Source organism: Ambystoma mexicanum, unplaced genomic scaffold (genome assembly GCF_040938575.1).
Source record: "Ambystoma mexicanum isolate Mex_15411 unplaced genomic scaffold, UKY_AmexF1_1 Mex_scaf52, whole genome shotgun sequence".
NCBI classification, from domain to species: Eukaryota; Metazoa; Chordata; class Amphibia; order Caudata; family Ambystomatidae; genus Ambystoma; species Ambystoma mexicanum.
The window spans coordinates 1324398-1344944 of record NW_027182469.1 but is presented as its reverse complement, the minus strand read 5'-3'; the positions used below and the strand labels follow the sequence as shown (position 1 = coordinate 1344944).

Below are 20547 nucleotides of genomic sequence, written 5' to 3'. Positions count from 1 at the left end.
AGCAGATTGCTTTCTTTGCGCAGAAAACAGACAAGCAATGCAATCATCTTATCTACCGTTTCCATTTTTCTTTTCCCATGCCTTTTAAAATATCAAGAGACACGTCTACAAAAGTGCCATGCATTGGCCGGGAATCGAACCCGGGCCTCCCGCTTGGGAAGAGAGAATTCTACCACTGAACTACCAATGCTTGACAAGCAGCATTACTGCGGTAGAGCGCTTGATTTAACACACCTGCCAGTTCCATGCGAATGGTCACTCGTAAACTCTTGACTTCTGCTGAAAGCCTCATTGAAGGCCTTTGCAGACGTGTGAGACTGGCACCTACTCGGGCTGGGCCTCTATGAGCGTTTTGCATAATCTGAGATTGCCCTGCTTCCAGTCAAGGCGCAGCGGCCCCTTCTACTAAAAGGGATCAGCAGAGTGATCGCTAGTAGCAGAAATAAGGCAAGCAAGGCAATCAAGGCTTGTTTTTTTGTTCGGTCTCTTCCTTTTCACGATGCTTCAAAGTCAACCGCGTGGCAGGCGAGAATTCTACCACTGAACCACCAATGCCTTACATGCTGCACACTGGCGCTACAGTGCTCTGGACCATTGCAGCCCAGAGCAGCTGATTTAACAGAGCACTGCAGTGACATGAGGATGGCGCCAGCTCCGGTGGGTGAATGGGAGCTGCGCTGCCCTGGCAGTCCTTCTCACTCACTTGGCCACGAACGGCCACGAACGGCCAGGTTCTATAGACAGGAAAAGTGGACAGAGGCAAGCACACTGGTAGATGAGGGAGGCCTTTGTATGGGTCGCTACTCTGAGTGCAGTTCCCTGAGCACCGTGCCTCAGGAAAGCCAGACTTCTACCGCAGGACTCAGGGGATATCTTTGCAGCCACACGAGGCTGACACCCTTTCAATCTGGGCTTCTGGGGTCTTCTGGGAATTATTTGCATAATAGAAGGTTTCCCGCCTTAAGTTGAAACTGCCGTTCCATCTTCTGCTAAAAGAGGGCAGCAGAGTGCTTTCTTTGCGCAGAAAACAGACAAGCAATGCAATCATCTTATCTACCGTTTCCATTTTTCTTTTCCCATGCCTTTTAAAATATCAAGAGACACGTCTACAAAAGTGCCATGCATTGGCCGGGAATCGAACCCGGGCCTCCCGCTTGGGAAGCGAGAATTCTACCACTGAACTACCAATGCCTGACAAGCAGCATTACTGCGGTAGAGCACTTGATTTAACACACCTGCCAGTTCCATGCGAATGGTCACTCGTAAACTCTTGACTTCTGCTGAAAGCCTCATTGAAGGCCTTTGCAGACGTGTGAGACTGGCACCTACTCGGGCTGGGCCTCTATGAGCTGTTTGCATAATCTGAGATTGCCCTGCTTCCAGTCAAGGCGCAGCGGCCCCTTCTACTAAAAGGGATCAGCAGAGTGATCGCTAGTAGCAGAAATAAGGCAAGCAAGGCAATCAAGGCTTGTTTTTTTGTTCGGTCTCTTCCTTTTCACGATGCTTCAAAGTCAACGAAAGGTACATGTGCAAAACGCTCATGCATTGGCCGGGAATCGAACCCGGGCCTCCCGCGTGGCAGGCGAGAATTCTACCACTGAACCACCAATGCCTTACATGCTGCACACTGGTGCTACAGTGCTCTGGACCATTGCAGCCCAGAGCAGCTGATTTAACAGAGCACTGCAGTGACATGAGGATGGCGCCAGCTCCGGTGGGTGAATGGGAGCTGCGCTGCCCTGGCAGTCCTTCTCACTCACTTGGCCACGAACGGCCAGGTTCTATAGACAGGAAAAGTGGACAGAGGCAAGCACACTGGTAGATGAGGGTGGCCTTTGTATGGGTCGCTACTCTGAGTGCAGTTCCCTGAGCACCGTGCCTCAGGAAAGCCAGACTTCTACCGTAGGACTCAGGGGATATCTTTGCAGCCACACGAGGCTGACACCCTTTCAATCTGGGCTTCTGGGGTCTTCTGGGAATTATTTGCATAATAGGTTTCCCGCCTTAAATTGAAACTGCCGTTCCATCTTCTGCTAAAAGAGGGCAGCAGAGTGCTTTCTTTGCGCAGAAAACAGACAAGCAATGCAATCATCTTATCTACCGTTTCCATTTTTCTTTTCCCATGCCTTTTAAAATATCAAGAGACACGTCTACAAAAGTGCCATGCATTGGCCGGGAATCGAACCCGGGCCTCCCGCTTGGGAAGTGAGAATTCTACCACTGAACTACCAATGCCTGACAAGCAGCATTACTGCGGTAGAGCACTTGATTTAACACACCTGCCAGTTCCATGCGAATGGTCACTCGTACACTCTTGACTTCTGCTGAAAGCCTCATTGAAGGCCTTTGCAGACGTGTGAGACTGGCACCTACTCGGGCTGGGCCTCTATGAGCGTTTTGCATAATCTGAGATTGCCCTGCTTCCAGTCAAGGCGCAGCGGCCCCTTCTACTAAAAGGGATCAGCAGAGTGATCGCTAGTAGCAGAAATAAGGCAAGCAAGGCTTGTTTTTTTGTTCGGTCTCTTCCTTTTCACGATGCTTCAAAGTCAACGAAAGGTACATGTGAAAAACGCTCATGCATTGGCCGGGAATCGAACCCGGGCCTCCCGCGTGGCAGGTGAGAATTCTACCACTGAACCACCAATGCCTTACATGCTGTACACTGGCGCTACAGTGCTCTGGACCATTGCAGCCCAGAGCAGCTGATTTAACAGAGCACTGCAGTGACATGAGGATGGCGCCAGCTCCGGTGGGTGAATGGGAGCTGCGCTGCCCTGGCAGTCCTTCTCACTCACTTGGCCACGAACGGCCACGAACGGCCAGGTTCTATAGACAGGAAAAGTGGACAGAGGCAAGCACACTGGTAGATGAGGGTGGCCTTTGTATGGGTCGCTACTCTGAGTGCAGTTCCCTGAGCACCGTGCCTCAGGAAAGCCAGACTTCTACCGCAGGACTCAGGGGATATCTTTGCAGCCACACGAGGCTGACACCCTTTCAATCTGGGCTTCTGGGGTCTTCTGGGAATTATTTGCATAATAGAAGGTTTCCCGCCTTAAGTTGAAACTGCCGTTCCATCTTCTGCTAAAAGAGGGCAGCAGAGTGCTTTCTTTGCGCAGAAAACAGACAAGCAATGCAATCATCTTATCTACCGTTTCCATTTTTCTTTTCCCATGCCTTTTAAAATATCAAGAGACACGTCTACAAAAGTGCCATGCATTGGCCGGGAATCGAACCCGGGCCTCCCGCTTGGGAAGCGAGAATTCTACCACTGAACTACCAATGCCTGACAAGCAGCATTACTGCGGTAGAGCACTTGATTTAACACACCTGCCAGTTCCATGCGAATGGTCACTCGTAAACTCTTGACTTCTGCTGAAAGCCTCATTGAAGGCCTTTGCAGACGTGTGAGACTGGCACCTACTCGGGCTGGGCCTCTATGAGCTGTTTGCATAATCTGAGATTGCCCTGCTTCCAGTCAAGGCGCAGCGGCCCCTTCTACTAAAAGGGATCAGCAGAGTGATCGCTAGTAGCAGAAATAAGGCAAGCAAGGCAATCAAGGCTTGTTTTTTTGTTCGGTCTCTTCCTTTTCACGATGCTTCAAAGTCAACGAAAGGTACATGTGCAAAACGCTCATGCATTGGCCGGGAATCGAACCCGGGCCTCCCGCGTGGCAGGCGAGAATTCTACCACTGAACCACCAATGCCTTACATGCTGCACACTGGCGCTACAGTGCTCTGGACCATTGCAGCCCAGAGCAGCTGATTTAACAGAGCACTGCAGTGACATGAGGATGGCGCCAGCTCCGGTGGGTGAATGGGAGCTGCGCTGCCCTGGCAGTCCTTCTCACTCACTTGGCCACGAACGGCCAGGTTCTATAGACAGGAAAAGTGGACAGAGGCAAGCACACTGGTAGATGAGGGTGGCCTTTGTATGGGTCGCTACTCTGAGTGCAGTTCCCTGAGCACCGTGCCTCAGGAAAGCCAGACTTCTACCGCAGGACTCAGGGGATATCTTTGCAGCCACACGAGGCTGACACCCTTTCAATCTGGGCTTCTGGGGTCTTCTGGGAATTATTTGCATAATAGGTTTCCCGCCTTAAATTGAAACTGCCGTTCCATCTTCTGCTAAAAGAGGGCAGCAGAGTGCTTTCTTTGCGCAGAAAACAGACAAGCAATGCAATCATCTTATCTACCGTTTCCATTTTTCTTTTCCCATGCCTTTTAAAATATCAAGAGACACGTCTACAAAAGTGCCATGCATTGGCCGGGAATCGAACCCGGGCCTCCCGCTTGGGAAGCGAGAATTCTACCACTGAACTACCAATGCCTGACAAGCAGCATTACTGCGGTAGAGCACTTGATTTAACACACCTGCCAGTTCCATGCGAATGGTCACTCGTAAACTCTTGACTTCTGCTGAAAGCCTCATTGAAGGCCTTTGCAGACGTGTGAGACTGGCACCTACTCGGGCTGGGCCTCTATGAGCGTTTTGCATAATCTGAGATTGCCCTGCTTCCAGTCAAGGCGCAGCGGCCCCTTCTACTAAAAGGGATCAGCAGAGTGATCGCTAGTAGCAGAAATAAGGCAAGCAAGGCAATCAAGGCTTGTTTTTTTGTTCGGTCTCTTCCTTTTCACGATGCTTCAAAGTCAACGAAAGGTACATGTGCAAAACGCTCATGCATTGGCCGGGAATCGAACCCGGGCCTCCCGCGTGGCAGGCGAGAATTCTACCACTGAACCACCAATGCCTTACATGCTGTACACTGGCGCTACAGTGCTCTGGACCATTGCAGCCCAGAGCAGCTGATTTAACAGAGCACTGCAGTGACATGAGGATGGCGCCAGCTCCGGTGGGTGAATGGGAGCTGCGCTGCCCTGGCAGTCCTTCTCACTCACTTGGCCACGAACGGCCACGAACGGCCAGGTTCTATAGACAGGAAAAGTGGACAGAGGCAAGCACACTGGTAGATGAGGGTGGCCTTTGTATGGGTCGCTACTCTGAGTGCAGTTCCCTGAGCACCGTGCCTCAGGAAAGCCAGACTTCTACCGCAGGACTCAGGGGATATCTTTGCAGCCACACGAGGCTGACACCCTTTCAATCTGGGCTTCTGGGGTCTTCTGGGAATTATTTGCATAATAGAAGGTTTCCCGCCTTAAGTTGAAACTGCAGTTCCATCTTCTGCTAAAAGAGGGCAGCAGATTGCTTTCTTTGCGCAGAAAACAGACAAGCAATGCAATCATCTTATCTACCGTTTCCATTTTTCTTTTCCCATGCCTTTTAAAATATCAAGAGACACGTCTACAAAAGTGCCATGCATTGGCCGGGAATCGAACCCGGGCCTCCCGCTTGGGAAGCGAGAATTCTACCACTGAACTACCAATGCTTGACAAGCAGCATTACTGCGGTAGAGCGCTTGATTTAACACACCTGCCAGTTCCATGCGAATGGTCACTCGTAAACTCTTGACTTCTGCTGAAAGCCTCATTGAAGGCCTTTGCAGACGTGTGAGACTGGCACCTACTCGGGCTGGGCCTCTATGAGCGTTTTGCATAATCTGAGATTGCCCTGCTTCCAGTCAAGGCGCAGCGGCCCCTTCTACTAAAAGGGATCAGCAGAGTGATCGCTAGTAGCAGAAATAAGGCAAGCAAGGCAATCAAGGCTTGTTTTTTTGTTCGGTCTCTTCCTTTTCACGATGCTTCAAAGTCAACGAAAGGTACATGTGCAAAACACTCATGCATTGGCCGGGAATCGAACCCGGGCCTCCCGCGTGGCAGGCGAGAATTCTACCACTGAACCACCAATGCCTTACATGCTGCACACTGGCGCTACAGTGCTCTGGACCATTGCAGCCCAGAGCAGCTGATTTAACAGAGCACTGCAGTGACATGAGGATGGCGCCAGCTCCGGTGGGTGAATGGGAGCTGCGCTGCCCTGGCAGTCCTTCTCACTCACTTGGCCACGAACGGCCACGAACGGCCAGGTTCTATAGACAGGAAAAGTGGACAGAGGCAAGCACACTGGTAGATGAGGGAGGCCTTTGTATGGGTCGCTACTCTGAGTGCAGTTCCCTGAGCACCGTGCCTCAGGAAAGCCAGACTTCTACCGCAGGACTCAGGGGATATCTTTGCAGCCACACGAGGCTGACACCCTTTCAATCTGGGCTTCTGGGGTCTTCTGGGAATTATTTGCATAATAGAAGGTTTCCCGCCTTAAGTTGAAACTGCCGTTCCATCTTCTGCTAAAAGAGGGCAGCAGAGTGCTTTCTTTGCGCAGAAAACAGACAAGCAATGCAATCATCTTATCTACCGTTTCCATTTTTCTTTTCCCATGCCTTTTAAAATATCAAGAGACACGTCTACAAAAGTGCCATGCATTGGCCGGGAATCGAACCCGGGCCTCCCGCTTGGGAAGCGAGAATTCTACCACTGAACTACCAATGCCTGACAAGCAGCATTACTGCGGTAGAGCACTTGATTTAACACACCTGCCAGTTCCATGCGAATGGTCACTCGTAAACTCTTGACTTCTGCTGAAAGCCTCATTGAAGGCCTTTGCAGACGTGTGAGACTGGCACCTACTCGGGCTGGGCCTCTATGAGCTGTTTGCATAATCTGAGATTGCCCTGCTTCCAGTCAAGGCGCAGCGGCCCCTTCTACTAAAAGGGATCAGCAGAGTGATCGCTAGTAGCAGAAATAAGGCAAGCAAGGCAATCAAGGCTTGTTTTTTTGTTCGGTCTCTTCCTTTTCACGATGCTTCAAAGTCAACGAAAGGTACATGTGCAAAACGCTCATGCATTGGCCGGGAATCGAACCCGGGCCTCCCGCGTGGCAGGCGAGAATTCTACCACTGAACCACCAATGCCTTACATGCTGCACACTGGTGCTACAGTGCTCTGGACCATTGCAGCCCAGAGCAGCTGATTTAACAGAGCACTGCAGTGACATGAGGATGGCGCCAGCTCCGGTGGGTGAATGGGAGCTGCGCTGCCCTGGCAGTCCTTCTCACTCACTTGGCCACGAACGGCCAGGTTCTATAGACAGGAAAAGTGGACAGAGGCAAGCACACTGGTAGATGAGGGTGGCCTTTGTATGGGTCGCTACTCTGAGTGCAGTTCCCTGAGCACCGTGCCTCAGGAAAGCCAGACTTCTACCGCAGGACTCAGGGGATATCTTTGCAGCCACACGAGGCTGACACCCTTTCAATCTGGGCTTCTGGGGTCTTCTGGGAATTATTTGCATAATAGGTTTCCCGCCTTAAGTTGAAACTGCCGTTCCATCTTCTGCTAAAAGAGGGCAGCAGAGTGCTTTCTTTGCGCAGAAAACAGACAAGCAATGCAATCATCTTATCTACCGTTTCCATTTTTCTTTTCCCATGCCTTTTAAAATATCAAGAGACACGTCTACAAAAGTGCCATGCATTGGCCGGGAATCGAACCCGGGCCTCCCGCTTGGGAAGCGAGAATTCTACCACTGAACTACCAATGCTTGACAAGCAGCATTACTGCGGTAGAGCGCTTGATTTAACACACCTGCCAGTTCCATGCGAATGGTCACTCGTAAACTCTTGACTTCTGCTGAAAGCCTCATTGAAGGCCTTTGCAGACGTGTGAGACTGGCACCTACTCGGGCTGGGCCTCTATGAGTGTTTTGCATAATCTGAGATTGCCCTGCTTCCAGTCAAGGCGCAGCGGCCCCTTCTACTAAAAGGGATCAGCAGAGTGATCGCTAGTAGCAGAAATAAGGCAAGCAAGGCAATCAAGGCTTGTTTTTTTGTTCGGTCTCTTCCTTTTCACGATGCTTCAAAGTCAACGAAAGGTACATGTGCAAAACGCTCATGCATTGGCCGGGAATCGAACCCGGGCCTCCCGCGTGGCAGGCGAGAATTCTACCACTGAACCACCAATGCCTTACATGCTGCACACTGGCGCTACAGTGCTCTGGACCATTGCAGCCCAGAGCAGCTGATTTAACAGAGCACTGCAGTGACATGAGGATGGCGCCAGCTCCGGTGGGTGAATGGGAGCTGCGCTGCCCTGGCAGTCCTTCTCACTCACTTGGCCACGAACGGCCACGAACGGCCAGGTTCTATAGACAGGAAAAGTGGACAGAGGCAAGCACACTGGTAGATGAGGGTGGCCTTTGTATGGGTCGCTACTCTGAGTGCAGTTCCCTGAGCACCGTGCCTCAGGAAAGCCAGACTTCTACCGCAGGACTCAGGGGATATCTTTGCAGCCACACGAGGCTGACACCCTTTCAATCTGGGCTTCTGGGGTCTTCTGGGAATTATTTGCATAATAGAAGGTTTCCCGCCTTAAGTTGAAACTGCCGTTCCATCTTCTGCTAAAAGAGGGCAGCAGAGTGCTTTCTTTGCGCAGAAAACAGACAAGCAATGCAATCATCTTATCTACCGTTTCCATTTTTCTTTTCCCATGCCTTTTAAAATATCAAGAGACACGTCTACAAAAGTGCCATGCATTGGCCGGGAATCGAACCCGGGCCTCCCGCTTGGGAAGCGAGAATTCTACCACTGAACTACCAATGCCTGACAAGCAGCATTACTGCGGTAGAGCACTTGATTTAACACACCTGCCAGTTCCATGCGAATGGTCACTCGTAAACTCTTGACTTCTGCTGAAAGCCTCATTGAAGGCCTTTGCAGACGTGTGAGACTGGCACCTACTCGGGCTGGGCCTCTATGAGCTGTTTGCATAATCTGAGATTGCCCTGCTTCCAGTCAAGGCGCAGCGGCCCCTTCTACTAAAAGGGATCAGCAGAGTGATCGCTAGTAGCAGAAATAAGGCAAGCAAGGCAATCAAGGCTTGTTTTTTTGTTCGGTCTCTTCCTTTTCACGATGCTTCAAAGTCAACGAAAGGTACATGTGCAAAACACTCATGCATTGGCCGGGAATCGAACCCGGGCCTCCCGCGTGGCAGGCGAGAATTCTACCACTGAACCACCAATGCCTTACATGCTGCACACTGGCGCTACAGTGCTCTGGACCATTGCAGCCCAGAGCAGCTGATTTAACAGAGCACTGCAGTGACATGAGGATGGCGCCAGCTCCGGTGGGTGAATGGGAGCTGCGCTGCCCTGGCAGTCCTTCTCACTCACTTGGCCACGAACGGCCACGAACGGCCAGGTTCTATAGACAGGAAAAGTGGACAGAGGCAAGCACACTGGTAGATGAGGGAGGCCTTTGTATGGGTCGCTACTCTGAGTGCAGTTCCCTGAGCACCGTGCCTCAGGAAAGCCAGACTTCTACCGCAGGACTCAGGGGATATCTTTGCAGCCACACGAGGCTGACACCCTTTCAATCTGGGCTTCTGGGGTCTTCTGGGAATTATTTGCATAATAGAAGGTTTCCCGCCTTAAGTTGAAACTGCAGTTCCATCTTCTGCTAAAAGAGGGCAGCAGATTGCTTTCTTTGCGCAGAAAACAGACAAGCAATGCAATCATCTTATCTACCGTTTCCATTTTTCTTTTCCCATGCCTTTTAAAATATCAAGAGACACGTCTACAAAAGTGCCATGCATTGGCCGGGAATCGAACCCGGGCCTCCCGCTTGGGAAGCGAGAATTCTACCACTGAACTACCAATGCTTGACAAGCAGCATTACTGCGGTAGAGCGCTTGATTTAACACACCTGCCAGTTCCATGCGAATGGTCACTCGTAAACTCTTGACTTCTGCTGAAAGCCTCATTGAAGGCCTTTGCAGACGTGTGAGACTGGCACCTACTCGGGCTGGGCCTCTATGAGTGTTTTGCATAATCTGAGATTGCCCTGCTTCCAGTCAAGGCGCAGCGGCCCCTTCTACTAAAAGGGATCAGCAGAGTGATCGCTAGTAGCAGAAATAAGGCAAGCAAGGCAATCAAGGCTTGTTTTTTTGTTCGGTCTCTTCCTTTTCACGATGCTTCAAAGTCAACGAAAGGTACATGTGCAAAACGCTCATGCATTGGCCGGGAATCGAACCCGGGCCTCCCGCGTGGCAGGCGAGAATTCTACCACTGAACCACCAATGCCTTACATGCTGCACACTGGCGCTACAGTGCTCTGGACCATTGCAGCCCAGAGCAGCTGATTTAACAGAGCACTGCAGTGACATGAGGATGGCGCCAGCTCCGGTGGGTGAATGGGAGCTGCGCTGCCCTGGCAGTCCTTCTCACTCACTTGGCCACGAACGGCCACGAACGGCCAGGTTCTATAGACAGGAAAAGTGGACAGAGGCAAGCACACTGGTAGATGAGGGTGGCCTTTGTATGGGTCGCTACTCTGAGTGCAGTTCCCTGAGCACCGTGCCTCAGGAAAGCCAGACTTCTACCGCAGGACTCAGGGGATATCTTTGCAGCCACACGAGGCTGACACCCTTTCAATCTGGGCTTCTGGGGTCTTCTGGGAATTATTTGCATAATAGAAGGTTTCCCGCCTTAAGTTGAAACTGCCGTTCCATCTTCTGCTAAAAGAGGGCAGCAGAGTGCTTTCTTTGCGCAGAAAACAGACAAGCAATGCAATCATCTTGTCTACCGTTTCCATTTTTCTTTTCCCATGCCTTTTAAAATATCAAGAGACACGTCTACAAAAGTGCCATGCATTGGCCGGGAATCGAACCCGGGCCTCCCGCTTGGGAAGCGAGAATTCTACCACTGAACTACCAATGCCTGACAAGCAGCATTACTGCGGTAGAGCACTTGATTTAACACACCTGCCAGTTCCATGCGAATGGTCACTCGTAAACTCTTGACTTCTGCTGAAAGCCTCATTGAAGGCCTTTGCAGACGTGCGAGACTGGCACCTACTCGGGCTGGGCCTCTATGAGCTGTTTGCATAATCTGAGATTGCCCTGCTTCCAGTCAAGGCGCAGCGGCCCCTTCTACTAAAAGGGATCAGCAGAGTGATCGCTAGTAGCAGAAATAAGGCAAGCAAGGCAATCAAGGCTTGTTTTTTTGTTCGGTCTCTTCCTTTTCACGATGCTTCAAAGTCAACGAAAGGTACATGTGCAAAACGCTCATGCATTGGCCGGGAATCGAACCCGGGCCTCCCGCGTGGCAGGCGAGAATTCTACCACTGAACCACCAATGCCTTACATGCTGCACACTGGCGCTACAGTGCTCTGGACCATTGCAGCCCAGAGCAGCTGATTTAACAGAGCACTGCAGTGACATGAGGATGGCGCCAGCTCCGGTGGGTGAATGGGAGCTGCGCTGCCCTGGCAGTCCTTCTCACTCACTTGGCCACGAACGGCCAGGTTCTATAGACAGGAAAAGTGGACAGAGGCAAGCACACTGGTAGATGAGGGTGGCCTTTGTATGGGTCGCTACTCTGAGTGCAGTTCCCTGAGCACCGTGCCTCAGGAAAGCCAGACTTCTACCGCAGGACTCAGGGGATATCTTTGCAGCCACACGAGGCTGACACCCTTTCAATCTGGGCTTCTGGGGTCTTCTGGGAATTATTTGCATAATAGGTTTCCCGCCTTAAATTGAAACTGCCGTTCCATCTTCTGCTAAAAGAGGGCAGCAGAGTGCTTTCTTTGCGCAGAAAACAGACAAGCAATGCAATCATCTTATCTACCGTTTCCATTTTTCTTTTCCCATGCCTTTTAAAATATCAAGAGACACGTCTACAAAAGTGCCATGCATTGGCCGGGAATCGAACCCGGGCCTCCCGCTTGGGAAGCGAGAATTCTACCACTGAACTACCAATGCCTGACAAGCAGCATTACTGCGGTAGAGCACTTGATTTAACACACCTGCCAGTTCCATGCGAATGGTCACTCGTAAACTCTTGACTTCTGCTGAAAGCCTCATTGAAGGCCTTTGCAGACGTGTGAGACTGGCACCTACTCGGGCTGGGCCTCTATGAGCGTTTTGCATAATCTGAGATTGCCCTGCTTCCAGTCAAGGCGCAGCGGCCCCTTCTACTAAAAGGGATCAGCAGAGCGATCGCTAGTAGCAGAAATAAGGCAAGCAAGGCAATCAAGGCTTGTTTTTTTGTTCGGTCTCTTCCTTTTCACGATGCTTCAAAGTCAACGAAAGGTACATGTGCAAAACGCTCATGCATTGGCCGGGAATCGAACCCGGGCCTCCCGCGTGGCAGGTGAGAATTCTACCACTGAACCACCAATGCCTTACATGCTGTACACTGGCGCTACAGTGCTCTGGACCATTGCAGCCCAGAGCAGCTGATTTAACAGAGCACTGCAGTGACATGAGGATGGCGCCAGCTCCGGTGGGTGAATGGGAGCTGCGCTGCCCTGGCAGTCCTTCTCACTCACTTGGCCACGAACGGCCACGAACGGCCAGGTTCTATAGACAGGAAAAGTGGACAGAGGCAAGCACACTGGTAGATGAGGGTGGCCTTTGTATGGGTCGCTACTCTGAGTGCAGTTCCCTGAGCACCGTGCCTCAGGAAAGCCAGACTTCTACCGCAGGACTCAGGGGATATCTTTGCAGCCACACGAGGCTGACACCCTTTCAATCTGGGCTTCTGGGGTCTTCTGGGAATTATTTGCATAATAGAAGGTTTCCCGCCTTAAGTTGAAACTGCAGTTCCATCTTCTGCTAAAAGAGGGCAGCAGATTGCTTTCTTTGCGCAGAAAACAGACAAGCAATGCAATCATCTTATCTACCGTTTCCATTTTTCTTTTCCCATGCCTTTTAAAATATCAAGAGACACGTCTACAAAAGTGCCATGCATTGGCCGGGAATCGAACCCGGGCCTCCCGCTTGGGAAGCGAGAATTCTACCACTGAACTACCAATGCTTGACAAGCAGCATTACTGCGGTAGAGCGCTTGATTTAACACACCTGCCAGTTCCATGCGAATGGTCACTCGTAAACTCTTGACTTCTGCTGAAAGCCTCATTGAAGGCCTTTGCAGACGTGTGAGACTGGCACCTACTCGGGCTGGGCCTCTATGAGCGTTTTGCATAATCTGAGATTGCCCTGCTTCCAGTCAAGGCGCAGCGGCCCCTTCTACTAAAAGGGATCAGCAGAGTGATCGCTAGTAGCAGAAATAAGGCAAGCAAGGCAATCAAGGCTTGTTTTTTTGTTCGGTCTCTTCCTTTTCACGATGCTTCAAAGTCAACGAAAGGTACATGTGCAAAACACTCATGCATTGGCCGGGAATCGAACCCGGGCCTCCCGCGTGGCAGGCGAGAATTCTACCACTGAACCACCAATGCCTTACATGCTGCACACTGGCGCTACAGTGCTCTGGACCATTGCAGCCCAGAGCAGCTGATTTAACAGAGCACTGCAGTGACATGAGGATGGCGCCAGCTCCGGTGGGTGAATGGGAGCTGCGCTGCCCTGGCAGTCCTTCTCACTCACTTGGCCACGAACGGCCACGAACGGCCAGGTTCTATAGACAGGAAAAGTGGACAGAGGCAAGCACACTGGTAGATGAGGGTGGCCTTTGTATGGGTCGCTACTCTGAGTGCAGTTCCCTGAGCACCGTGCCTCAGGAAAGCCAGACTTCTACCGCAGGACTCAGGGGATATCTTTGCAGCCACACGAGGCTGACACCCTTTCAATCTGGGCTTCTGGGGTCTTCTGGGAATTATTTGCATAATAGAAGGTTTCCCGCCTTAAGTTGAAACTGCAGTTCCATCTTCTGCTAAAAGAGGGCAGCAGATTGCTTTCTTTGCGCAGAAAACAGACAAGCAATGCAATCATCTTATCTACCGTTTCCATTTTTCTTTTCCCATGCCTTTTAAAATATCAAGAGACACGTCTACAAAAGTGCCATGCATTGGCCGGGAATCGAACCCGGGCCTCCCGCTTGGGAAGCGAGAATTCTACCACTGAACTACCAATGCTTGACAAGCAGCATTACTGCGGTAGAGCGCTTGATTTAACACACCTGCCAGTTCCATGCGAATGGTCACTCGTAAACTCTTGACTTCTGCTGAAAGCCTCATTGAAGGCCTTTGCAGACGTGTGAGACTGGCACCTACTCGGGCTGGGCCTCTATGAGCGTTTTGCATAATCTGAGATTGCCCTGCTTCCAGTCAAGGCGCAGCGGCCCCTTCTACTAAAAGGGATCAGCAGAGTGATCGCTAGTAGCAGAAATAAGGCAAGCAAGGCAATCAAGGCTTGTTTTTTTGTTCGGTCTCTTCCTTTTCACGATGCTTCAAAGTCAACGAAAGGTACATGTGCAAAACACTCATGCATTGGCCGGGAATCGAACCCGGGCCTCCCGCGTGGCAGGCGAGAATTCAACCACTGAACCACCAATGCCTTACATGCTGCACACTGGCGCTACAGTGCTCTGGACCATTGCAGCCCAGAGCAGCTGATTTAACAGAGCACTGCAGTGACATGAGGATGGCGCCAGCTCCGGTGGGTGAATGGGAGCTGCGCTGCCCTGGCAGTCCTTCTCACTCACTTGGCCACGAACGGCCACGAACGGCCAGGTTCTATAGACAGGAAAAGTGGACAGAGGCAAGCACACTGGTAGATGAGGGTGGCCTTTGTATGGGTCGCTACTCTGAGTGCAGTTCCCTGAGCACCGTGCCTCAGGAAAGCCAGACTTCTACCGCAGGACTCAGGGGATATCTTTGCAGCCACACGAGGCTGACACCCTTTCAATCTGGGCTTCTGGGGTCTTCTGGGAATTATTTGCATAATAGGTTTCCCGCCTTAAGTTGAAACTGCCGTTCCATCTTCTGCTAAAAGAGGGCAGCAGAGTGCTTTCTTTGCGCAGAAAACAGACAAGCAATGCAATCATCTTATCTACCGTTTCCATTTTTCTTTTCCCATGCCTTTTAAAATATCAAGAGACACGTCTACAAAAGTGCCATGCATTGGCCGGGAATCGAACCCGGGCCTCCCGCTTGGGAAGCGAGAATTCTACCACTGAACTACCAATGCTTGACAAGCAGCATTACTGCGGTAGAGCGCTTGATTTAACACACCTGCCAGTTCCATGCGAATGGTCACTCGTAAACTCTTGACTTCTGCTGAAAGCCTCATTGAAGGCCTTTGCAGACGTGTGAGACTGGCACCTACTCGGGCTGGGCCTCTATGAGTGTTTTGCATAATCTGAGATTGCCCTGCTTCCAGTCAAGGCGCAGCGGCCCCTTCTACTAAAAGGGATCAGCAGAGTGATCGCTAGTAGCAGAAATAAGGCAAGCAAGGCAATCAAGGCTTGTTTTTTTGTTCGGTCTCTTCCTTTTCACGATGCTTCAAAGTCAACGAAAGGTACATGTGCAAAACGCTCATGCATTGGCCGGGAATCGAACCCGGGCCTCCCGCGTGGCAGGCGAGAATTCTACCACTGAACCACCAATGCCTTACATGCTGCACACTGGCGCTACAGTGCTCTGGACCATTGCAGCCCAGAGCAGCTGATTTAACAGAGCACTGCAGTGACATGAGGATGGCGCCAGCTCCGGTGGGTGAATGGGAGCTGCGCTGCCCTGGCAGTCCTTCTCACTCACTTGGCCACGAACGGCCACGAACGGCCAGGTTCTATAGACAGGAAAAGTGGACAGAGGCAAGCACACTGGTAGATGAGGGTGGCCTTTGTATGGGTCGCTACTCTGAGTGCAGTTCCCTGAGCACCGTGCCTCAGGAAAGCCAGACTTCTACCGTAGGACTCAGGGGATATCTTTGCAGCCACACGAGGCTGACACCCTTTCAATCTGGGCTTCTGGGGTCTTCTGGGAATTATTTGCATAATAGGTTTCCCGCCTTAAATTGAAACTGCCGTTCCATCTTCTGCTAAAAGAGGGCAGCAGAGTGCTTTCTTTGCGCAGAAAACAGACAAGCAATGCAATCATCTTATCTACCGTTTCCATTTTTCTTTTCCCATGCCTTTTAAAATATCAAGAGACACGTCTACAAAAGTGCCATGCATTGGCCGGGAATCGAACCCGGGCCTCCCGCTTGGGAAGCGAGAATTCTACCACTGAACTACCAATGCCTGACAAGCAGCATTACTGCGGTAGAGCACTTGATTTAACACACCTGCCAGTTCCATGCGAATGGTCACTCGTAAACTCTTGACTTCTGCTGAAAGCCTCATTGAAGGCCTTTGCAGACGTGTGAGACTGGCACCTACTCGGGCTGGGCCTCTATGAGCGTTTTGCATAATCTGAGATTGCCCTGCTTCCAGTCAAGGCGCAGCGGCCCCTTCTACTAAAAGGGATCAGCAGAGTGATCGCTAGTAGCAGAAATAAGGCAAGCAAGGCTTGTTTTTTTGTTCGGTCTCTTCCTTTTCACGATGCTTCAAAGTCAACGAAAGGTACATGTGAAAAACGCTCATGCATTGGCCGGGAATCGAACCCGGGCCTCCCGCGTGGCAGGTGAGAATTCTACCACTGAACCACCAATGCCTTACATGCTGTACACTGGCGCTACAGTGCTCTGGACCATTGCAGCCCAGAGCAGCTGATTTAACAGAGCACTGCAGTGACATGAGGATGGCGCCAGCTCCGGTGGGTGAATGGGAGCTGCGCTGCCCTGGCAGTCCTTCTCACTCACTTGGCCACGAACGGCCACGAACGGCCAGGTTCTATAGACAGGAAAAGTGGACAGAGGCAAGCACACTGGTAGATGAGGGTGGCCTTTGTATGGGTCGCTACTCTGAGTGCAGTTCCCTGAGCACCGTGCCTCAGGAAAGCCAGACTTCTACCGCAGGACTCAGGGGATATCTTTGCAGCCACACGAGGCTGACACCCTTTCAATCTGGGCTTCTGGGGTCTTCTGGGAATTATTTGCATAATAGAAGGTTTCCCGCCTTAAGTTGAAACTGCCGTTCCATCTTCTGCTAAAAGAGGGCAGCAGAGTGCTTTCTTTGCGCAGAAAACAGACAAGCAATGCAATCATCTTATCTACCGTTTCCATTTTTCTTTTCCCATGCCTTTTAAAATATCAAGAGACACGTCTACAAAAGTGCCATGCATTGGCCGGGAATCGAACCCGGGCCTCCCGCTTGGGAAGCGAGAATTCTACCACTGAACTACCAATGCCTGACAAGCAGCATTACTGCGGTAGAGCACTTGATTTAACACACCTGCCAGTTCCATGCGAATGGTCACTCGTAAACTCTTGACTTCTGCTGAAAGCCTCATTGAAGGCCTTTGCAGACGTGTGAGACTGGCACCTACTCGGGCTGGGCCTCTATGAGCTGTTTGCATAATCTGAGATTGCCCTGCTTCCAGTCAAGGCGCAGCGGCCCCTTCTACTAAAAGGGATCAGCAGAGTGATCGCTAGTAGCAGAAATAAGGCAAGCAAGGCAATCAAGGCTTGTTTTTTTGTTCGGTCTCTTCCTTTTCACGATGCTTCAAAGTCAACGAAAGGTACATGTGCAAAACGCTCATGCATTGGCCGGGAATCGAACCCGGGCCTCCCGCGTGGCAGGCGAGAATTCTACCACTGAACCACCAATGCCTTACATGCTGCACACTGGCGCTACAGTGCTCTGGACCATTGCAGCCCAGAGCAGCTGATTTAACAGAGCACTGCAGTGACATGAGGATGGCGCCAGCTCCGGTGGGTGAATGGGAGCTGCGCTGCCCTGGCAGTCCTTCTCACTCACTTGGCCACGAACGGCCAGGTTCTATAGACAGGAAAAGTGGACAGAGGCAAGCACACTGGTAGATGAGGGTGGCCTTTGTATGGGTCGCTACTCTGAGTGCAGTTCCCTGAGCACCGTGCCTCAGGAAAGCCAGACTTCTACCGCAGGACTCAGGGGATATCTTTGCAGCCACACGAGGCTGACACCCTTTCAATCTGGGCTTCTGGGGTCTTCTGGGAATTATTTGCATAATAGGTTTCCCGCCTTAAATTGAAACTGCCGTTCCATCTTCTGCTAAAAGAGGGCAGCAGAGTGCTTTCTTTGCGCAGAAAACAGACAAGCAATGCAATCATCTTATCTAGCGTTTCCATTTTTCTTTTCCCATGCCTTTTAAAATATCAAGAGACACGTCTACAAAAGTGCCATGCATTGGCCGGGAATCGAACCCGGGCCTCCCGCTTGGGAAGCGAGAATTCTACCACTGAACTACCAATGCCTGACAAGCAGCATTACTGCGGTAGAGCACTTGATTTAACACACCTGCCAGTTCCATGCGAATGGTCACTCGTAAACTCTTGACTTCTGCTGAAAGCCTCATTGAAGGCCTTTGCAGACGTGTGAGACTGGCACCTACTCGGGCTGGGCCTCTATGAGCGTTTTGCATAATCTGAGATTGCCCTGCTTCCAGTCAAGGCGCAGCGGCCCCTTCTACTAAAAGGGATCAGCAGAGTGATCGCTAGTAGCAGAAATAAGGCAAGCAAGGCAATCAAGGCTTGTTTTTTTGTTCGGTCTCTTCCTTTTCACGATGCTTCAAAGTCAACGAAAGGTACATGTGCAAAACGCTCATGCATTGGCCGGGAATCGAACCCGGGCCTCCCGCGTGGCAGGCGAGAATTCTACCACTGAACCACCAATGCCTTACATGCTGTACACTGGCGCTACAGTGCTCTGGACCATTGCAGCCCAGAGCAGCTGATTTAACAGAGCACTGCAGTGACATGAGGATGGCGCCAGCTCCGGTGGGTGAATGGGAGCTGCGCTGCCCTGGCAGTCCTTCTCACTCACTTGGCCACGAACGGCCAGGTTCTATAGACAGGAAAAGTGGACAGAGGCAAGCACACTGGTAGATGAGGGTGGCCTTTGTATGGGTCGCTACTCTGAGTGCAGTTCCCTGAGCACCGTGCCTCAGGAAAGCCAGACTTCTACCGCAGGACTCAGGGGATATCTTTGCAGCCACACGAGGCTGACACCCTTTCAATCTGGGCTTCTGGGGTCTTCTGGGAATTATTTGCATAATAGAAGGTTTCCCGCCTTAAGTTGAAACTGCAGTTCCATCTTCTGCTAAAAGAGGGCAGCAGATTGCTTTCTTTGCGCAGAAAACAGACAAGCAATGCAATCATCTTATCTACCGTTTCCATTTTTCTTTTCCCATGCCTTTTAAAATATCAAGAGACACGTCTACAAAAGTGCCATGCATTGGCCGGGAATCGAACCCGGGCCTCCCGCTTGGGAAGCGAGAATTCTACCACTGAACTACCAATGCTTGACAAGCAGCATTACTGCGGTAGAGCGCTTGATTTAACACACCTGCCAGTTCCATGCGAATGGTCACTCGTAAACTCTTGACTTCTGCTGAAAGCCTCATTGAAGGCCTTTGCAGACGTGTGAGACTGGCACCTACTCGGGCTGGGCCTCTATGAGTGTTTTGCATAATCTGAGATTGCCCTGCTTCCAGTCAAGGCGCAGCGGCCCCTTCTACTAAAAGGGATCAGCAGAGTGATCGCTAGTAGCAGAAATAAGGCAAGCAAGGCAATCAAGGCTTGTTTTTTTGTTCGGTCTCTTCCTTTTCACGATGCTTCAAAGTCAACGAAAGGTACATGTGCAAAACACTCATGCATTGGCCGGGAATCGAACCCGGGCCTCCCGCGTGGCAGGCGAGAATTCTACCACTGAACCACCAATGCCTTACATGCTGCACACTGGCGCTACAGTGCTCTGGACCATTGCAGCCCAGAGCAGCTGATTTAACAGAGCACTGCAGTGACATGAGGATGGCGCCAGCTCCGGTGGGTGAATGGGAGCTGCGCTGCCCTGGCAGTCCTTCTCACTCACTTGGCCACGAACGGCCACGAACGGCCAGGTTCTATAGACAGGAAAAGTGGACAGAGGCAAGCACACTGGTAGATGAGGGTGGCCTTTGTATGGGTCGCTACTCTGAGTGCAGTTCCCTGAGCACCGTGCCTCAGGAAAGCCAGACTTCTACCGCAGGACTCAGGGGATATCTTTGCAGCCACACGAGGCTGACACCCTTTCAATCTGGGCTTCTGGGGTCTTCTGGGAATTATTTGCATAATAGAAGGTTTCCCGCCTTAAGTTGAAACTGCCGTTCCATCTTCTGCTAAAAGAGGGCAGCAGAGTGCTTTCTTTGCGCAGAAAACAGACAAGCAATGCAATCATCTTATCTACCGTTTCCATTTTTCTTTTCCCATGCCTTTTAAAATATCAAGAGACACGTCTACAAAAGTGCCATGCATTGGCCGGGAATCGAACCCGGGCCTCCCGCTTGGGAAGCGAGAATTCTACCACTGAACTACCAATGCCTGACAAGCAGCATTACTGCGGTAGAGCACTTGATTTAACACACCTGCCAGTTCCATGCGAATGGTCACTCGTAAACTCTTGACTTCTGCTGAAAGCCTCATTGAAGGCCTTTGCAGACGTGTGAGACTGGCACCTACTCGGGCTGGGCCTCTATGAGCTGTTTGCATAATCTGAGATTGCCCTGCTTCCAGTCAAGGCGCAGCGGCCCCTTCTACTAAAAGGGATCAGCAGAGTGATCGCTAGTAGCAGAAATAAGGCAAGCAAGGCAATCAAGGCTTGTTTTTTTGTTCGGTCTCTTCCTTTTCACGATGCTTCAAAGTCAACGAAAGGTACATGTGCAAAACACTCATGCATTGGCCGGGAATCGAACCCGGGCCTCCCGCGTGGCAGGCGAGAATTCTACCACTGAACCACCAATGCCTTACATG

At 51.3% G+C, this 20547-nt stretch overlaps 34 non-coding genes across 34 annotated transcripts; all 34 read right to left on the bottom strand.

Annotated features, from left to right (window-relative positions):
- Nucleotides 1–1120: 1120 nt before the first annotated feature.
- TRNAG-CCC (transfer RNA glycine (anticodon CCC)) lies at nucleotides 1121–1191 on the bottom strand. The gene has a single exon. It is a non-coding gene; the product is annotated as a tRNA-Gly (tRNA).
- Nucleotides 1192–1541: 350 nt separating this feature from the next.
- Nucleotides 1542–1612, bottom strand: TRNAG-GCC (transfer RNA glycine (anticodon GCC)). Its single transcript has one exon. It is a non-coding gene; the product is annotated as a tRNA-Gly (tRNA).
- Nucleotides 1613–2164: 552 nt separating this feature from the next.
- TRNAG-CCC (transfer RNA glycine (anticodon CCC)) lies at nucleotides 2165–2235 on the bottom strand. The gene has a single exon. It is a non-coding gene; the product is annotated as a tRNA-Gly (tRNA).
- A 977-nt stretch (nucleotides 2236–3212) lies between these two features.
- TRNAG-CCC (transfer RNA glycine (anticodon CCC)) lies at nucleotides 3213–3283 on the bottom strand. The gene has a single exon. It is a non-coding gene; the product is annotated as a tRNA-Gly (tRNA).
- A 350-nt stretch (nucleotides 3284–3633) lies between these two features.
- Nucleotides 3634–3704, bottom strand: TRNAG-GCC (transfer RNA glycine (anticodon GCC)). Its single transcript has one exon. It is a non-coding gene; the product is annotated as a tRNA-Gly (tRNA).
- Nucleotides 3705–4256: 552 nt separating this feature from the next.
- On the bottom strand, nucleotides 4257–4327 carry TRNAG-CCC (transfer RNA glycine (anticodon CCC)). Its single transcript has one exon. It is a non-coding gene; the product is annotated as a tRNA-Gly (tRNA).
- Nucleotides 4328–4677: 350 nt separating this feature from the next.
- TRNAG-GCC (transfer RNA glycine (anticodon GCC)) lies at nucleotides 4678–4748 on the bottom strand. Its single transcript has one exon. It is a non-coding gene; the product is annotated as a tRNA-Gly (tRNA).
- Nucleotides 4749–5313: 565 nt separating this feature from the next.
- On the bottom strand, nucleotides 5314–5384 carry TRNAG-CCC (transfer RNA glycine (anticodon CCC)). The gene has a single exon. It is a non-coding gene; the product is annotated as a tRNA-Gly (tRNA).
- Nucleotides 5385–5734: 350 nt separating this feature from the next.
- TRNAG-GCC (transfer RNA glycine (anticodon GCC)) lies at nucleotides 5735–5805 on the bottom strand. The gene has a single exon. It is a non-coding gene; the product is annotated as a tRNA-Gly (tRNA).
- A 565-nt stretch (nucleotides 5806–6370) lies between these two features.
- TRNAG-CCC (transfer RNA glycine (anticodon CCC)) lies at nucleotides 6371–6441 on the bottom strand. The gene has a single exon. It is a non-coding gene; the product is annotated as a tRNA-Gly (tRNA).
- Nucleotides 6442–6791: 350 nt separating this feature from the next.
- TRNAG-GCC (transfer RNA glycine (anticodon GCC)) lies at nucleotides 6792–6862 on the bottom strand. The gene has a single exon. It is a non-coding gene; the product is annotated as a tRNA-Gly (tRNA).
- A 552-nt stretch (nucleotides 6863–7414) lies between these two features.
- TRNAG-CCC (transfer RNA glycine (anticodon CCC)) lies at nucleotides 7415–7485 on the bottom strand. The gene has a single exon. It is a non-coding gene; the product is annotated as a tRNA-Gly (tRNA).
- A 350-nt stretch (nucleotides 7486–7835) lies between these two features.
- On the bottom strand, nucleotides 7836–7906 carry TRNAG-GCC (transfer RNA glycine (anticodon GCC)). Its single transcript has one exon. It is a non-coding gene; the product is annotated as a tRNA-Gly (tRNA).
- Nucleotides 7907–8471: 565 nt separating this feature from the next.
- On the bottom strand, nucleotides 8472–8542 carry TRNAG-CCC (transfer RNA glycine (anticodon CCC)). Its single transcript has one exon. It is a non-coding gene; the product is annotated as a tRNA-Gly (tRNA).
- Nucleotides 8543–8892: 350 nt separating this feature from the next.
- Nucleotides 8893–8963, bottom strand: TRNAG-GCC (transfer RNA glycine (anticodon GCC)). Its single transcript has one exon. It is a non-coding gene; the product is annotated as a tRNA-Gly (tRNA).
- A 565-nt stretch (nucleotides 8964–9528) lies between these two features.
- On the bottom strand, nucleotides 9529–9599 carry TRNAG-CCC (transfer RNA glycine (anticodon CCC)). The gene has a single exon. It is a non-coding gene; the product is annotated as a tRNA-Gly (tRNA).
- A 350-nt stretch (nucleotides 9600–9949) lies between these two features.
- TRNAG-GCC (transfer RNA glycine (anticodon GCC)) lies at nucleotides 9950–10020 on the bottom strand. The gene has a single exon. It is a non-coding gene; the product is annotated as a tRNA-Gly (tRNA).
- Nucleotides 10021–10585: 565 nt separating this feature from the next.
- Nucleotides 10586–10656, bottom strand: TRNAG-CCC (transfer RNA glycine (anticodon CCC)). The gene has a single exon. It is a non-coding gene; the product is annotated as a tRNA-Gly (tRNA).
- A 350-nt stretch (nucleotides 10657–11006) lies between these two features.
- Nucleotides 11007–11077, bottom strand: TRNAG-GCC (transfer RNA glycine (anticodon GCC)). Its single transcript has one exon. It is a non-coding gene; the product is annotated as a tRNA-Gly (tRNA).
- A 552-nt stretch (nucleotides 11078–11629) lies between these two features.
- TRNAG-CCC (transfer RNA glycine (anticodon CCC)) lies at nucleotides 11630–11700 on the bottom strand. Its single transcript has one exon. It is a non-coding gene; the product is annotated as a tRNA-Gly (tRNA).
- Nucleotides 11701–12686: 986 nt separating this feature from the next.
- Nucleotides 12687–12757, bottom strand: TRNAG-CCC (transfer RNA glycine (anticodon CCC)). Its single transcript has one exon. It is a non-coding gene; the product is annotated as a tRNA-Gly (tRNA).
- A 350-nt stretch (nucleotides 12758–13107) lies between these two features.
- TRNAG-GCC (transfer RNA glycine (anticodon GCC)) lies at nucleotides 13108–13178 on the bottom strand. Its single transcript has one exon. It is a non-coding gene; the product is annotated as a tRNA-Gly (tRNA).
- Nucleotides 13179–13743: 565 nt separating this feature from the next.
- On the bottom strand, nucleotides 13744–13814 carry TRNAG-CCC (transfer RNA glycine (anticodon CCC)). The gene has a single exon. It is a non-coding gene; the product is annotated as a tRNA-Gly (tRNA).
- Nucleotides 13815–14797: 983 nt separating this feature from the next.
- TRNAG-CCC (transfer RNA glycine (anticodon CCC)) lies at nucleotides 14798–14868 on the bottom strand. Its single transcript has one exon. It is a non-coding gene; the product is annotated as a tRNA-Gly (tRNA).
- Nucleotides 14869–15218: 350 nt separating this feature from the next.
- On the bottom strand, nucleotides 15219–15289 carry TRNAG-GCC (transfer RNA glycine (anticodon GCC)). The gene has a single exon. It is a non-coding gene; the product is annotated as a tRNA-Gly (tRNA).
- A 562-nt stretch (nucleotides 15290–15851) lies between these two features.
- Nucleotides 15852–15922, bottom strand: TRNAG-CCC (transfer RNA glycine (anticodon CCC)). Its single transcript has one exon. It is a non-coding gene; the product is annotated as a tRNA-Gly (tRNA).
- A 977-nt stretch (nucleotides 15923–16899) lies between these two features.
- TRNAG-CCC (transfer RNA glycine (anticodon CCC)) lies at nucleotides 16900–16970 on the bottom strand. The gene has a single exon. It is a non-coding gene; the product is annotated as a tRNA-Gly (tRNA).
- Nucleotides 16971–17320: 350 nt separating this feature from the next.
- TRNAG-GCC (transfer RNA glycine (anticodon GCC)) lies at nucleotides 17321–17391 on the bottom strand. The gene has a single exon. It is a non-coding gene; the product is annotated as a tRNA-Gly (tRNA).
- Nucleotides 17392–17943: 552 nt separating this feature from the next.
- On the bottom strand, nucleotides 17944–18014 carry TRNAG-CCC (transfer RNA glycine (anticodon CCC)). Its single transcript has one exon. It is a non-coding gene; the product is annotated as a tRNA-Gly (tRNA).
- A 350-nt stretch (nucleotides 18015–18364) lies between these two features.
- On the bottom strand, nucleotides 18365–18435 carry TRNAG-GCC (transfer RNA glycine (anticodon GCC)). The gene has a single exon. It is a non-coding gene; the product is annotated as a tRNA-Gly (tRNA).
- A 555-nt stretch (nucleotides 18436–18990) lies between these two features.
- On the bottom strand, nucleotides 18991–19061 carry TRNAG-CCC (transfer RNA glycine (anticodon CCC)). The gene has a single exon. It is a non-coding gene; the product is annotated as a tRNA-Gly (tRNA).
- Nucleotides 19062–19411: 350 nt separating this feature from the next.
- Nucleotides 19412–19482, bottom strand: TRNAG-GCC (transfer RNA glycine (anticodon GCC)). The gene has a single exon. It is a non-coding gene; the product is annotated as a tRNA-Gly (tRNA).
- Nucleotides 19483–20047: 565 nt separating this feature from the next.
- TRNAG-CCC (transfer RNA glycine (anticodon CCC)) lies at nucleotides 20048–20118 on the bottom strand. The gene has a single exon. It is a non-coding gene; the product is annotated as a tRNA-Gly (tRNA).
- Nucleotides 20119–20468: 350 nt separating this feature from the next.
- On the bottom strand, nucleotides 20469–20539 carry TRNAG-GCC (transfer RNA glycine (anticodon GCC)). Its single transcript has one exon. It is a non-coding gene; the product is annotated as a tRNA-Gly (tRNA).
- Between the last annotated feature and the right edge of the window lie 8 nt (nucleotides 20540–20547).